The following is a 10,992-nucleotide window of genomic DNA, read 5'->3' on the forward strand; positions in this document are numbered from 1 at the left end:
TCAGAAAAAAGCTGAAACGGCAGAACCGCTAAATGCGTATGTATTTGTAATTATGGATGGACAATTAAATATAGAAGATGGAAGATTTGTCGAGGCTGTTTACTAAAGAAGCACATTCCGCAATTATTTGCGGGCAAACTGGGTGTGGTAAGACCGAATTTATTTTAGATTTATTACAAACGACATATCGTGGTGTGTTCGAGAATATTGTAATTCTATGCCCTACTCTCGAATATAATAAAGCCTATCGATCCCGAGTGTGGGTAAGAAAGGACCGCGGGGTATACACCGTTAATCCCGGTGATAAACTTCACGAATGGCTTGGGCTGTTTTTTGAAATATTTGCCGGGGAGCCAACGTTGTACATCATCGATGACTGTAGTGACTTAAAGGCTCTTACTCAAAAGAAGCAAATGTTGAGTAAACTCGCATTTTCTGGAAGACACGCGAAACAGTCTGTGTGGGTGTTGACTCAGAAATACAACTCGGTTCTTACTGACCTTCGCGAACAAACAAAATGGGTGGCTTTATTTCACTGTAAGGATAGGGACTCGTTTGATGAGTGTTTAAGAGAAAACGATGTCATTCCAACACAAAATGAACGTAAAGAGGTTAGGAAATCATTGGCAAATACCAAACACTCCAAGTTGATATTAAAAACTGATCAACCAGTTGCATATAAAATTTGCTAGTAATAATCAACAGCTGTTTAACAATGCTTAACAGTTCCTTAGCACTGGTTAGCAATTTCTTAACACTGGTTAGCAATTTCTTAACACTGGTTAGCAATTTCTTAACACTTTTAGTCGTTGGATTTGTAGTTTTTTATTATTTTAAACTTAAAAGGAGATATATAGAATATAAGAAGAAGATGGACCAATTACTATCCGAGGATCCCAAACGCGACAGGCTTATGGCGGTGGTCTCAGCCGGTGGAGCAAAAGAATATTTAGGGAAAGAGTTTAGTGTTGATAAAATCGAAGCGATGAAAGATCCGGATATAGACAAGCTTTATACGAGATACGAAGCGAGTTTAGGATCGATGATTACAAAATCACTCGGTAATACAATTATACAACTGTATACCAAAGCAGTTTGTATGTATCTCCCAATTGATGACCAAACAAAATTAAATAGTGATCTCGAGCAAGATCCATTCCTGGGACATGCGCTTAACAGTTTTACTTGCGAACTATATCACAGATTTGGCATGTTCTTAGCTCCGCTCACCACAGCTGTAACTACTGTTAAACATTGTCAATTTAATAAATATAATGGAGGAAGTAACGAAACCGAAGAATCAGAAGAAAGTTGAAGCGGGTCGAAAAGGTGCTGCTGCTAGAAAAGCAAAACATGAAGAACTTCTCGAAAAACTTCGAAAAGCGAAAGATGAACAACAACAAGAACCATCATCATCGAGGAGACCAGATCACGTTTTTATCAATCCCTTGTACATTGCTGCTGCGATGATAATAGGTTGTGGTGTTTACATATATTTTAATCGGTCGAAAAAACCACCACCACCACCTGTGGTAACAAAACCCAACCCATTTATCATGTATTGAACATTAATTTGTACACTATTTATAAACAACAATGGCAACGCCAAATATAAACGGTAAAGAAATTGCAAACACTGTATACCACGCGGTTGTGGTCAGCGCATTGGCCGCTGGTTACTCGAGATTGACAAAATTAATATTTACGAAAGCCCCGACACCTAGACTGGCTTTCAACCTCGAAGATATCGGGATGGTCACTTTGGATATAGCCCTCACTATGGCTACGAAGGATATGTTGGAAAAACAAGGTATTCTCCCACATGATATTTTGAAGTAATAATAATATCATCATTATAGTATGGCATCAGTAGCGTTACTCGTTGGTGGGGCAGTAGTAAACGCTTTAGCATTTACCGGAAGTAATTTTTTATTTAGTAAACTGGGGTCTTCAGACGCGTTAGAAGAACAGAAACGACACAACAAAGCGCAAGAACAACTTCAGGCAGCGACCGCAGAATGGCAGAAAGAGAGGATTCAACGTTTAGATTATATCAATGAAAAACTAAGACAACAACAACATGCTGTGAACACGTTTAAGGATGTGGATATGGCTATGCAAGAATATTATAAAGTGATGGGGGAGCCACTACCCCCTCTTTCTCAAAAACCCCAACTTTCAGATTTTTATACACCCTCAGAGGGACAAAAAGATCGAGAATACGTATTTATTATCATGACCATGGTCATTTTTGGCGTTGCGATTTCAAAATATTAAACATTTACTTTCTTAAATAAAATGGAAAAGATCTATTACAGCCCAAGCGGTTATTGGAAGGGTTATTCGGCGATTAAAAAACTCGCGAAAGCAGCCAAGGTGTCTGAGGATGAGGCTAGAAAATGGTTACAAAAACAAGCTATATGGCAAATTTATCTACCCCCTCCAAAGTATATTCCGAGAGCAAAATTTGATATTACTATCCCAAATGAGGTTCATCAGGCTGACCTTTTATTTTTACCCTATGACAGAATCAGGCGTAAGACGTATAAGTATGCGCTGACTGTCGTTGATGTTGCAAGTCGATATAAAGAAGCCGAACCCCTAACAACGAAAGACAGCGTCGAAGTGGCGGCCGCTTTTTTACGTATTTATGACCGTAGCCCTTTGAAGTTGCCCAAACTTCTTCAGGTAGATCCTGGCCGAGAGTTTATGGGTGCTGTGAACAAAATTTTTAAAAAAGTAAGGCGTGGAAAGACACACAGAAGCCAGGCTATTGTAGAAAGATTTAATCGTACGCTGGCAGAACGATTGTTTAGTCATCAATATGTGGCTGAAATGAAATCGCCGAATCGATCAACAGAATGGGTCACTAGATTACCGGCTGTTGTGGCTGCATTGAATAATGAGGTGACGAGACTTATTGGTAAGAAACCGTCGGTCGCAATAAAGGCCAAATCGGTAGAAGCCGAATCCTCTGCACCGACTAAAGATGATAAAGGAGAGTTACCGCCTGATGCGCAAGTTCGGTACTTGTATGAGCCCGGTGAGCTCGAGGGTGGAGCTCGCAAACGAGCAACGGATCCCGTTTGGTCTCTTAAAGTTTATAATATTAAGCGTATGATGCCCGGCGATCCTATTCTTTATTATTTACAAAATGGCCCATCCAGAGGGTTTGTACACGAAGAGCTTATGGTTGTTCCTCACGATACAGAAATACCATAGTGCCCGTAGGCGTAAGATGTAATACCATCATCTAGCCAATAGCGTTTGGAATCGTACGGTGAGAGTGATGTCTTCATTTGCTTGATCGTGTACATCTTGTGCTTATACGATCTGAACGTTCTCATACTATTAGTAAATTGAACAGATCGATCAATACACTCCTTATACATATCGGGTTCAATTTCATCCTTCACCACACATTTTTTTATGCCCTTGGCTTTCTTGATAACTGATCCATCATCCGCTACAACCGAATACATCTTTGAGCGCAAGCCGCAGAATTGTCGGATCGGTTTACATCCGAGCTCACTTTTCATGTATCCTGGCACTTTCTCTATCGATTTATCATACAGTGGATGATCTTTTGGAAAATTACTGCGGTCATGTACATTATCATCCATACAAGCGATAAAATCCTCGCATTCTACGTGGAGAATGAATGAATCGGTATCAGTATATAACAACCTGCATCCATATTTTTTCTTGTAGTGGTTGTAATACAAATCATACATGAGATACTTTGATAGGTCGAGAATGGCCATCCCGATATAGATAGGTTTATTGAGCACAAGCTTATTTTTTTTGTAGTGAATCGCTAGAAGTTTCTCGTTGATGATCATATGATCGACATAAGCCGGTTTGTTTATTAGTTTGCGTGCCTTGTCCTCTTCATCTAACTTGAATAATTTGATATTCGTTCTCATTCTGATATTTTCCATAGTTTTACCAAATACCGAGTTGTTCATTAATTTATACAGATCTTTATCGGCATCGTTAGTAGCGGCTTGTCTCAGTTTGGTGTTCATCAATATATAGGGCGCCATCCAGGGACTTTGATTAAACTTTAACACTTTTGTGATTTTAGTTACTTTCATGCCAAGTTGCGTGTATAGCTTGAGATTTCTATAGTGAACGACATAACCAACCTTATTCCATAGATTCGGAACTAATTTTCTCGTTTCCTTTCCGCGCATCTCGAGTTTTTCACGAAGGCGTCGTTGATAGGGTGAGAGGTTTTCGAGTTTTATTTCTATTTTCTCAGGAGCTAGGGGATAATCGTTATGTTCGTCGTGTAATTCCTCAGGGTACTCGATATCACACTCCACAATATATCCCGTCTCATCATCGTCGGGGTGATTTAGAATCTTTTCGAGATTAGCATCGTTATCCCAGATAAATCCACCCGTGGGTAAAGCTTGTAACATCGCCCAACCATACAAGTTGTTCGCGTCGAGATACATGATATACGAATCCGTTTTTTCAGGTCTGTAATCTTTCATATACTTGTTATTAGCCTCCGCGTATCTTCTTACAGTCATACTGATTCCACCGCGTATTCCCGCCTCTATCATGTTATATTGTTCGATATCCGTCAACAGTTCGAGTTCTATTCCCGTACTCTTGAGTAAAGCATCCCAAGACATTCCGGGAAGCGTGTAATAATGAACAGGATCGAGATTATGAGTTCGCAAACACGTATTTCTAAAATTCTGGAACACATCGGCAAGTAACAACACATCAGTGACTAAGTACAGATCGTTATAATCACCTAGATTCTTACATTTAAACTTCTTCCACACATTCTTGGCATGCTCGTGGTCACTTTCTGATATATCCGTGTTGTTAAGTTTACTAAAGAAATGACTTTTCTTTGGTAGTTTCGTATCTTCGTATTTACTCCAATCGGTAATATATTCGTACGGAAAGACTCCTTTTCTCGTAACGAGCTTGAACTCCTCCTCATCTGTGAAATGTTTGCGCGTTAAAAACTTCTTATCATCCGGAAGGTTCTTCGCAAGCTGGTCGAGACTCGAACTCAAGAATGCGAAACTATCTAAAAACTTCAACCTTCCCCAACTGAATGTGATGTACTTCTCTTTATTATTCGCGATACACGTAATTCTACCACCACCTTTGTTCGCGAGCTCCGAAATGATCGCGTGAGAGTCGTAACCTTTGAGGTTGTGAAATAATATCGACAACACAAATTCGTCGGGTTTTATTCTCAATTTAAGATTACACGATGCATGCGCGGCACCTCTATAGTTCCCTGTGATATGGTCATGATCTCTTACTTTATCATTTGCGGGTAGTTCCCCTCTACATATCCAACAAACTCGTTCGTTTTCAAACGATTCGTTATCTTTTTTGGTCATCTTTATTGGAACTGGTTTTTTCAATTCCTTGACAGTATGATAATATATTCTTTGAAGTTTTTCGAGAAAATGACTGACCGCATTCTCACCACGAAATAGTTGCGGTTTGTACGCCCTTCCATCAGACCTAACATGCACAAACCCGTATGACGAGATGATGTGTTCGCTTTCTTTGATGGTATTATTCGAATGGGAATCGTCTTTTATTTCTTTACAAATCGCCTCAAAATCAGCATATATCACATCACTAACTTGCATTTGTTTTTGAAAATTGGTAAATTTGATCATTTTTGTCTTCTCCGATGGCATCTCAACGCGAGAATAGTTCTTGTGGTTGATCTGCGCGCATCGCTTAATATGTTCTTCTAAAAGTTCTGATGATGTTGTACCTGTCAAGCAATACTCACAAAAGTACATGGCTGCTTTGTGTTTGTTTGTATTACTCAGTAGTCTGTTAAAATTCTTAATATAAGTATAATGTTGTCCACCATTTTCATTTTCTATAATAAGAAGTTTAATACGCTCCATGTTGGTGGGTTGTTTTGATATTCTTGCGCGTTCAATCGTTTTATTTTTTAAATAGTATACATTAATAGCAATATTATTTTGAGTCTCGATCCTTGTAATTTGTTTTATTGGTGTAGGAAAGTCAATATTTTCAAAATTAAACCCATCATCAGAAGGATAGGAATAAGTTAAATTAGAATTCGCTTTTGCTGGAAACTTGTGTGCACGTAAACAATGTCTTATACATTGATCATCTTTATTTTTAATATTAATCACAGCTCTTTTATTTTTTAACCACTGTGGTGATTCAATAAAGGATCCTGGAGATGTAATAGAAACTCTATTCACCCATAAACTAAAGATTCTTTTAATGAACCATCCTGAACCTTCATTTGTAAAATTTTCTATTTTTAACAAAATCTGTTTTATTTGTTTTTCAATATCTTGATCATCAACAACATCAATAATACTTTGATATTCCGATCGAAATACAGCTACAGTAGTATCATTATTTTTAATTTGACCAAACTCCACCGTTAAAACAATATTTTGTTTGGTCAGTGGAATAGCTCTTTGGTTAATAGTGTCCACTTTACTCATCATAAACGAAAGTGGATCTATTTCATTTGGAAGAGCCGCAAGTTTATAATTTTTAATAATACTACCAAACTCCTCCGTGGATTCAGCTTTATGTTGTAGTTGACGTATATTTTTAATAAGTTCATCTTTTTTCATTCTACTAAAACCACGAATTTTGAGCTTTCGTGCAATATCTTTAAGCGTAGCATTGGTCTCCCCCTCCAAAGCATCAAACCCCAGTGCTTTAATCAACTCAGTTTTATTCATAGATTCATGATTAGGAATCTCTTTTCTTGAAGCGAGATCACGGTAATATTTTTCAGAATATCGTTGCACCATTTTTCTCTCTATATATACTATTATATTTTTTTCTCTAATAGGATTTTTTTTTACAAGTTGATCAATCTCTGAATCCAATGATTACTCCACCAAAGGGTGGAATATACCCTCTTGAATAAGTTTCAAAAGGGTCAATTTCATCATCGTCATCATCATCATCAGAAATATAACCCTCAGAGTCGCTTGAATGTTCTCCACAATCGGGTATAGGATCAATCTTTTTCTCCATGGGAGGAGGCTTCTCTTTTTTATGCTTACATTTACAACAAATAACATACTTCGTACGTACATAAAGGTTGCATTTTATACAAAGTACTGGAAGTGACATTCCTTTTCTATGACATTTAATATGATCTTTACAATAGAGCCCCATGCAAGCTCGACCGCATACTCTATTTGTTTTAACTTGGGGGTACTCACAAATGTTATGTGGAAAAGGCATTATTTTTTCTATATATACAATATAATCTTTTCTCTAATAGGGTGATCACAATCTTCGCGCGCGGGTGGGAAGATACGCGGAGGCAGGCTGTGCGCGGGACCACTCTCCCGTTCCCACTACACACGCCGTGCGGTCGCTTGCCAGCACACACACACACGGGGAACGGGGTGACCGTTTCGCTCCCCATACACATATCCAACCATCATTTTTTTTTTTTTATCTTGTGATTTGGCTCTCCATACACATATAACTTGTTTTAACTATATATTTTTTTTTATGCTTGAGGGTCATATTACTCCAACATACACAGGTTTTGGCTAAATTTTTTTTATGCTTGAGGGCCTTAACACAAGCTAATACGCCCAAAAAAGTTGTATATAGAACCCCCATCTCTTATACTACTCGGGGGGCGGGCGAACCATGTGTAGTGCCAGTCATGGTTTTAGTTTCGTTGTCAGAAGACTCCCCAAATGTCTTTGCATGAGCCATATTCTCCACCGTATATGACTGAGAGACACTGCTTCCAAATCAGTTGCGTTACAAGTCTCTGTGGGATTCACAGTTTAGTGAAGGGTGATAATGGAAATTGATAGTGTGAAATTACATGAGAAATATAGTGCAAAAATGAGAAAGAAAAATAAGTGAAAACAGCTGATAAAAAATGTACCTTTCCGATTTATGCTTTGGGGAATCAAAAGGACGCAGTGGAGGCAAAATGTGTCAACAGCATGAGCTTGAAATATATATATATATATATATATATATATATATATATATATATTATTCCGGAATATTTGTTAACATCTGCACAAAAAAGAACAGGGTTTAATAACAACATTAATCAACTAATTTTCAACTGATTTCTAGAATACGTCAGTATCAAATAATTTCTTGAGCACATCGGTTATTTATGTGCTTATCTGCAGAAACACATGTTATCAGATTGGGCCGCGCTTTGCATTGAATGTGAAACAGACCGTTCGAAGCAGTGTTACGTTCGATATTGTCCTTAGAAAATTCAACAATAATCAAACTGGCGTGAGTGTATGTGTGTGTGCTTGCGTCTGTGCGTGTGTATGTGTTTGCGTGTGTGCGTGCGTGTGTGTGTGGGGGGGGGGGGGGGGGAGAGAGTTCACTTCACGAGACTTGGCAAACAGGCTGGCTGACCGCGAAATCGGTCCATCAACAGTCACAGCAAAAATTGTCCCCATGTTATGAAAACACACTGACAATTATTGATACGAACGGATTTGTCTGTCAGTGGAAAAAAGCCATGGACACAGCATCTCCCACCCCTCGAAAAAACAACAAGAAAACAGCGTTCCGTGGACTTGCAAGGAACTGAGCCCGCATCCCCTCGCCAACCCCATCACCATCTCCCAAAAAGAAAGATTTTTTTTAAATACATAAAAGATAACGAAGTTACGGCTTCATCGTCACAATAACGAAATCAGTTGTAGTATTCTAACGTGGACGGAGCCTCCGATCTTCTTATTCTCCCTCAGCTCTGTGAAGAGTTGTCATGACTGTTCGATAAAGAATCTCTGATATGACTTGGCAAGACGCCTGTCTGTCCTGAACATCACATCTAGACCATACTGCCTTATTTTCATGAAGTTGACGAAGTCAATTTCGGGAAGAGTCATCATCAGGCAGTCAGTCCTGACCACCTGAAGCACGGGAGTCCAGTCTGTGGCGGCCAAACTGATACTTTCTGCTCCCGGTTTTCGACAGAAGTCTTCTACTTGCTCTCGCAAAGACACGAAGGCAGCCACCTCCTTTTTAAATAACTCTCCTTCATTATCCACCTTACTTTGAAACAGTGCTTTAAAGTTCTCGTACAGTCTGTAATCCGCGGCATTGAACGTTCTGTGTACGTGCTTTTGGTAAGAAGAGTAAGTAAAGTTGAGGTATGGCGTGGTGAAGACGTTGTTCTTCACGTAGAGGACATCCTCAAGTCGCCAGCCCAGCAGCCGCTTCATCAACACCATGGACTCATCAAACCGTTCCTTGATCATCACCAGGTCAAAGGTCCTCTCCAGGTAAGTGATGTACGTGTCAATATAGCGTTTATCACTCATTCTGAGAGGGTTCATGCCGAAGTCAAAGCTCATACGGTTGTGCGTGAACGACCTGCCTTTTATCCAGGGGTCAAACCTGAGAGGATCCTGCAGGTAGGTAGCAACAGGGTCCTTCCCAGGAATCCTTCTGAGATAGCGCATCCCGTGTACGTTCCTGTAGTAGTGGAAGGCAGAGAGGAACTGTTGGAAGGGCGCTCTCACAATACCTATGAATCTGGCATGTTTGCCAAGACTGTATCGAATTGGGGGTTCATTAAATACAAGGTGGTTACACAAAATGTCAAAATGAGCGGCACCCTCTGGCCGTGGAATGGCTTTTCTGGTCCACACTTTACTGTTCTCTGAAAAGACATTGGCATGTCTGGGCAGCATCACGTTGAGGTGACGGCTGACGGCAAAGCGATACAGGATGTTCATCACCGTGGTACTGGCTGCCTTGTGCACCTTGAGGAAAAACACGTGGCGGATTTCTCCGTTGGTATTGTTGGTCTCTTTCCGATTGATATCATTCAGAAGTCGAGCGGACAGTTGTCTTAACATTATGACTTTGTTGGACGTGTTCTTCATCGTTTCTCGTGGGTTTCGATCCCAGCTTGCCATGGCCGTGATGCCGTATCGTATTCCACGTGCATCCTCTGCCCCGGCCTCGCCTTGCTCGCTTTTCATGGTCTGAGAATCATTATGTGAGTGTTCTGGGTTGACTTTGACACCACTATCACCGTGACTGGCTGCTCCAGGTTCTTCGCCCCCTTGTTTCACGGCCTGGGGGAACAGTTCCTTCGCTGTGTCTCTGGAATAGTTATTGCTGCCTTTCGCTCCATCTGTGTGCACCGGTTCCAAAGTCGTCACACGAGAAATGGTTTGGGTGTTACTCCTTGTCACAGAAACCTCGCGACCCTGGCTGCTTGTGGTCTCCGACGCTGTCCCTGATGTGGTCGGCCCTTGTTCAGGAGAGCTGCTGGACCTGAGCAGAGGAGAGCTCCACCTGACGGCCGCTGTCGGCGTTATCGTTCCCGATTTTGACGTCACCGCCAGAACAGCCAGTGTGGTTACTGTTAGCAACAGACAGAACGTCTTCTTCCTGTAACAAAGCAGATATGTGTCTTTTTAGCTAAATTGTTTACCTGTGTGTCTGCCTGTCTGTCTTTCTATATCTGTCCAATTAATCTGTCAGTATGCCCATCTACCTTTGTCTAGCTCTTTCCTTTCCGTCTCTCAGTTTGCCTGCCAATTCTTTCGGGGGAAAAAAAAAAAAATTACGACACACACACACAAAAACAACACAGCAAACAAAAAAGTATGGGATATGTTTTAACCGCAAACAGCTCTTATCTGACCCCAACACCGCAAAACCCCTACCTCGCCATTAACGGTGTCAGTTACCTCTCCCGAATCCTCCCACACACAGTCACACCCGGGGCGTATTCTGTTGCAGTGCATGGGCCTGCGGTCAGAGGGGATGCATCACTATCAGATGAGCATGAGGCCACACACCAGAACAGACTCGGTACTCCTGCTGACGGAGTCATCGCAGTGATTTCAGTGGTACCTGTTCTGTTTAATTAAACATAGAGAGGACACCATCTACCACGCCCCTGACTGTCAACAGTTCTCGATCAGTCGGAGGAAGGTGGCAGAATGGTTAAGACGCTCAGCTGCCAATACA

This window comes from Babylonia areolata, chromosome 2 (assembly GCF_041734735.1).
Source record: "Babylonia areolata isolate BAREFJ2019XMU chromosome 2, ASM4173473v1, whole genome shotgun sequence".
NCBI classification, from domain to species: Eukaryota; Metazoa; Mollusca; class Gastropoda; order Neogastropoda; family Buccinidae; genus Babylonia; species Babylonia areolata.